Raw genomic sequence first — 6,963 nt, 5'->3', positions numbered from 1 at the left:
TAAATTCATAGCTAAACCAAAAGTGTATTAGTGACCCTAATTTCCCACAAACCGATTTTTCCTTTTACTGTCATATTCACTAGTCTAATATGGACTATCCCCATTCATGCTTGTTTTATTTTGATTTTCTCCCTATTACATGCACAAACAACCTTTGACATTCACCTTAATTCTCTCCTTTCCTCCAACCTAAATTCCCTTCATGGAGAAAACAAGTCATTTGGTATTTGTCAGAAATGTATAATCATGATAAACATTATCATAGTAGTCATGTTATAAAATTAAACATAACCCCACCACAGTAAAAGAAGGAACCTCAATAAAAAATACAGGAAAAACAAAGATTTCCTCAACCTGTATCCAAACAGTGCAATTCTAATTTTGGGATGGGATATTCTTTAACATAATTCCTTCAGAATTCTCTTTGTCATAGCATTGCTGAGAAAAGTTAAGTCATTCACAGCTGATCATCTATCAACATTGCTATTACTTTGTATATAGTACATTTCTCATTGCATCCGATCTTATATAATCACATACCACATTTTATTCAGTCATTCCTCAACTGATGGGCATCCCCTCAATCTCCAGTTCTTTGCCACTAGAAAAGAACTGATATAAATATCCTTATCCATATAAGTCCTTTTCCTTCCTGTTTTTCATCTCTCCTGGAATACAAATCTAGTAGCAGCACTGCTAGTTCAAGGGGTAGATATGGTTTTATAACCCTTTGGGCTCAATTCCAAATTATTCTACAAAACTGTTGAATCATTTCACAATTCTTCCATCAGTGCATTAATGTCTCATTTTCCCTGCATCTTCTCCTACATTGTCATTTTTTTTTTCTTTCTGATCTATTAGTGAATTCAATTAGTTTAAGGAAGTACCTCTGGATTACTCCAACTCACATTTCTCCTATCAGTAGTGTGTAAGGACATTTTTAAAAATGATTTAAATAGAGAATATTGGCAAACTCATCTGAAAACTATTCATATCTTTTGATCATTTATAAATTGGGGAATGACTCTCATTTTTTATAAATTTTACTCAATTCTCTGTGTTTGAGAAATGATGTCTTTATCAGAGAAACTTGTTTCAAAACTTTTCCTAAAGTTGTTATTGACAATTCACCTGCCCTGTGTTCTAGTCTGTGGGTGACCACAAACTCCTCCTTTCTTCCCTGGGACTATGAATAGGGCTTCCTCACTGTAAGGTCTGCTGACCTTTTGCTCCTCTTCCTACACCTGGGGTCCCAGACTGTAACCCTGACTGCTTATGGGCAAAGTAATAGAGTCCTTTCACAGTGATAGTTAAAGAGACCCCTGTAATCTCCTTCTAACCCCCTTACCATCCATGAACTGAGAGTTCTAGAAGCAACTGCTGCTGATTATGCACTGACTTCAAAGGTCTATTCCTGATTTGTTGGGGTTTGCATTGCTGTGGCCTATGTTGAACTATGCTCTACTGTCACCCCAGTGGGTAAGACTTTTCCTGGTAACCTTTCAAATTGTTCTTATTAGTCACTGGGCTGAGAGGCCTAGAAATTTCCACTTCTATCAGTGTCCCAGTTAGTATGCTTCTTGCTTCAAGAGTGTTGGAACTAATTAACTCTGGCTCCGTCCAAGTTATTCTGTTTCTCTCTCACCACAGAGAAATAGATTCTTCCCTCTGATTTTCCATGTTGTCTTGGGCTGTACAATCGCTTCACTATCTCTTTTTGGATTCTGCAACTCCAGAAATTTTTAGAATCTTTATTTAAAGGTATTTGAAGTGAGATGGTGGGGATGTTAGGAGTCTCCCTGCCTTTAACCTGACATCTTAACTCCCATACCAATCATTTTGACCTTTGCTTTGCCACTGAATTCTGTATAATCTGTTCCACAGCAAATCCCAGATAGGTCAAGACATCATTTTCATGATATAGAAAAACATCTTCTTGTTCTCATTTTCCTCCTCTTGCTCCTCCTACCTCTCTCTCTCTCTCTCTCTCTCTCTCTCTCTCTCTCTCTCTTTTCCTTTGTTCCTGCCTTTCTATCTTTCTTCTTCTTCTTCAAGTTGTTTTTCTTTATGATCTCTTGAAATATAGCTCTTAAAAAGCAGGCATTAAAAAAGCCCATTATGGTTGAGATAGCACTGGTGGTGTTATCTGGATCTCAGAAGGAAGATTCTGCTGTCGATTCTCAAATTTTCCTAAGAAGAGGAACCCTGGACACATTCGTAGGATAAGCACTATGGAAAATTATAACACCATGCCTCCCCCACAACCCACCCCAAATTCTTTACAGTCTTTCACATCCATGTGGAATTGCTATTTTCTGGATTAATGATTCATGTACCTGGGAAATGGTTGGGGCATTGTGGCTATCTTTGAATTAGTGATGTTTTGTGAAGGTATCAAGATAGATCTGTTGCATTAGTCCTGACTCAGCTTTCATAACATCTGCATTCAGGTCCCAGGGATAAATGAATCAATTCTTATGGAAACACACATAACTTTTGGGAAATAGATGCTGATTCCCTCTCCTTCTTCAAACAATGTGACATTTCATCCAGATAGTCATCAGTTATTTCCTTCTGCTTAGCTTTATGACCTACAATGGATAACTACATCTCAGTGGTGGCAGGGTCTGAAACAGGTTACTTTTTCTTTAGCTAAAATAAAATAATGCTCATCACTATCACAGAACACTGTCATTAATGTCAGTCTCTAGAACATAGCCTAATTTACCATTATGGAAAGTAGTTAGAAATTGTGACACTTGGCTTTATCCCTTTATCCATCTATGTACCCTTGTCTTCAAATACTTTCAAATACATGTCCTAACCTGCAAGTTAAATAGTGTCATTCCCCAATTATTGATTTCTGCTTCTGGACTGAGAGACTCAGTTCTCCTCTTTTTCTTTTTTTAAGGTTTTTGCTAGGCAATTGGGTTAAGTGGCTTGCTCAAGACCACATGGCTAGGTAATTATTAAGTGTCTGAGACCGGATTTGAACCCAGGTACTCCTGACTCCAGGGCCGGTACCTTATCCACTACACCACCTAACTGCCCCTGTTCCCCTCTTTTTGAATGTAGTCTTTTTTTCTAATGATTTATTTACTTCCTTTTGGTTCTCTTATTTTCTTTCATAATTGATATTTTACTTTATTTTTCCAATTGCATGTTATTACAGTTTTTCAACATTCATCTGTATACACATGCATATAGATATCACATAATTTCCTCCCACCCTCCCTTTCCAATTCCTTCCTGTCAGCAGCAAATAGTCTAGTGAACATTGGGCATATACATTTGTGTTTAAGGTATTTACATAATAGTCATTTGCTGTATGAATAAGGAATAAATAAAAAAAGAAAATATGGGATAGAAAATGAATAAAAAGTAAATAAAAACATAAGAGAAATGCTGAAAAAGTGAACATAGAGTTTATTCAAATTCTATAGTTTTTGTTTTGTTTTATTTTTGTTTTGTTTTTCTTCCTCTAAATGTGGATAGCATTCCATAATAGGTATGACAGGTTGCTCTAGTCTCTGAACTTCTGAGAGAAGCTGTATACATCAAGTTGATTATCTCATCATGTTGTTGTTGTTAATGTGTACAATGTTCTCTTCATTCTGCTGCCATCACTCAGCAATAGTTTCTGTAATTCATTCCATGTATCTCTGAAGTCCAACCATTCCGAGTTTCTTAAAAAATAATAGTATTCCACAGTATTCATGTACTATAACTTGTTTAACCATTTCTTCAATTAATGGGCATCTACTCAATTTCCAATTATTTGCCAATACAAAAAGAACTGTTATGAATACTTTGGAACATGTAGGACTTTTCCCCTTTTTAATAGTTTCTTCTGGATATAGACCTAGAATGGGAATTGCTAGATGAAAGGGTATGAACAGTTTTATTGTTCTTTGGACATAGTTCCATATTGCTCTCAAGCAAATTTGGATCCATTCACAACTCCCTGAGCAATGCATCAGTTTCCCAGTCCTCCCATAACCTCTCCAATATTGCTCATTTTCCCTCTTTCTCAACTTGGCCAATCTGAAAGGTGTGAGGTAATAACTTATTGTTGTTTTAATTTGCATTTCTCTAATCAATAATGATTTGGAGCATTTTTTTCCTTATGATTATGTAAAGATTTAATTTGTTCATTTGAAAACTATCTGTTCTTATTCTTTCAACATTTATCAATCGGAACCCAGGAAAAAGAAGCTAGGAGAAGAACACCTATCAACAAGGTCTGTCTGATGGGTGAACCAGGAATGGAGAGCAGAGGGCTTGTGCAAGGACAGCATCAGGGGGAAGCCAGAGGACTGGCCTTAACTGCAGAGATTTTGGTGAGTGGGAGGGTCCAAGGATCTACATTAGCCAGGGAATCTTTGGCCAGGGGAGAGGAGTTCTAGTTAGCCCCAGTCAATGAGGTTCATTTCCAGCACAGATAATCACAAAGCCTGCCTGGAAATCTACCAGTTGGGCTGGTGGTCTGAGCTCCATACCTTTAGGGGAGCATACTTCTAAGAACATACAGTAACTGCTCCTGTGCTCCCTCAGGCTCAAGTTTAGGCAGCAAAACTCATTCAGTTGAAAGGGAGAGTAACTGTCTCCCCCAGGGCCTAGCCCATTTTTCAAGGTCATTTCAGAAACTGCTCCTCCTCCTAACTCCCTGCAATCTTAGGGAGAGGGCTTCAAACACTCCAGAGAAACAATCAGCACCTCCTTTTGGCCAGTCCTTGGAATTACTAAGCCAAGTGAGCAAAGCCTCTAGGGTTTTCATAAGGAAGCCTCTGAGAGCCAGCCCCTCCCTCAACAAAAGATACTAGAAAAATGAAGAAAGGCCATTAGGGGACAAGGCCAATGGACAACTACTTAGAAGAAACAGATTTTAACCCAGAGAGTTCTAGCACTTCTGAGGAGAATATGAATTGGTCTACAGCCTGGAAACACTTCCTTGAAGAAATCAGGAAGGATATTAAAAATCAACTGGAAAAATTTGGAAAAGAAACTCAAGAGAATATTAACATACTGCAACAACAACAAAAAAAGTCATTGAAAAATATAATTGGACAAATACAAAATGAGAATAATTCTCTCAGATCCTCAACTGGAAAAATGGAAAAAGAAAATAATTCTCTCAAAACTATACTTGGGCACATGATAAATTCCTTCAAAAATAGAATTGACAAATTAGAAAAGCAATTGCAAAAGGTAAATAAAGAAAATTCCTCTATAAAATAAAGAATGTAATCTATGGAAACTAATGACTTCATGAGACAATAAGATTCTGTTAAACAAAAGCAAAACATTAAAAAATAGGAGAAAATGTAAAATACCTTATCAGCAAAACCACTGACTTCGAGAATCTTTTGAGAAGGGACAACCTAAGAATTACAGGTCTTCATGAAAACATTATAGAGCAAAAAAAGCATGGACTTAACATTACAGTATTTAGTGATGGAAAACTGCCCTGATACTATGGAAACAGGGGGCAAAATGGTTATTGAAAGAATATATCAACCCCATCTGGAGAGAGATCCTATAATTAAAACCCCAAGGAATGGTCTGGCCAAATTCCAGCACTATCAGATAAGAGTGAGAAAATCCTGCAAGCAACCAGAAAGAAACAAGCTAAATACCAAGGAGTATCAGTAAAGATTATGCAAGACCTTGCTGCATCAACATTAATGGATCCATTTCCTGGAATGAGATATTCAAAAGAGCGAGGGAGCTTGGAATGCAGCCAATAATTCACTATCCAGCAAAACTGAGCCTTCTCTTTGGGGAAAAGATAGACATTTAATAAATTTGGAGACTTCCAATATATCCTGATGAAAAGACAAAAGCTAAATAGAAAATTTGGACATCAAACAGGATGCTCAAGATACAGATGACAAGGTTAAAAACGGTAAAGAAGGGGTAGCTAGTTGGTGTAGTGGATAAAGCACCCACCCTGGAGTCAGGAGCACCTGGGTTCAAATCTGGTCTCAGACACTAGATAATTACTTAGCTGTGTGGCCTTAGGCAAGCCACTTAACCCCATTTACCTTACCAAAAAAAAAAACCTAAAAAAAAGGGTAAAGAAAAAACTGCTATCCAATGAGATGAAACAGGCTATATCCTCACCTAGGAGAAAGATTCCCATAACTCTTGAGAATTGAAACTCTATTAGAGAGAATATACTAAGCCAGAAGTGATGGACACTCATTACTTTTCTGTGAATCAGATAGAATGATTTAAAAGCAATAACTCCTTCAAAATGGGGACAATAAGGATGGAGGACACTGTATGGGGAAACCTCATTACATTAAGAGGTACAAAAGACATTTTGTAATAGAGAAGGGGCAGGGGGGAGGTGAGAACCAAATGAATCTTCCTTTCATAAGACTTGGCTAAAAGTTAAATTGCACAGATTCAGCTAAGTTAAGAAACTTATCATACCTTTTCAAGTATTAAAAGGGGAAAAGGGGAGGGGGATGGGAAGTGGGAGCAAAAGGGGAGGGGGGCTAATATAGGAGGACAAACACACTGAAAGTGCTGGTATTCAGACACAAAATACTGAGGAAGATGGATAAAGTTTAAAAGGGGGGGGGGGAATACAACCAGAGTGAAGATAGTATGGATAACAATAAAGCGTTAGCAATTATAACTTTTAATGTGAATGGGATGAACTATCCCTTAAAACATAAGTGAATAGCATAATGAATTAAAAATAAAATCCTACAATATACTGCTTACAAGAAACCCATTTGAAGCAGAGAGAGATACAGGGTAGCATCCTTATCTCAGACAAAGCAACTGAAAAAAATAGATATTGTTAAAAAGAGATAATGAAGGAAACTCTATCCTCCTAAAAGGTACCATAGACAATAAAATAATTTCAATATTAAATATGTATGCACCCAATCATTTAACATCCAAATTCTTAGAGGAGAAGCTGAAAGAACTACAGGAAGACATAGACAG

The sequence above is a fragment of the Macrotis lagotis genome, chromosome 1 (assembly GCF_037893015.1).
Source record: "Macrotis lagotis isolate mMagLag1 chromosome 1, bilby.v1.9.chrom.fasta, whole genome shotgun sequence".
Lineage (NCBI taxonomy): Eukaryota > Metazoa > Chordata > Mammalia > Peramelemorphia > Peramelidae > Macrotis > Macrotis lagotis.
Note: the sequence above shows the minus strand (reverse complement) of the source record.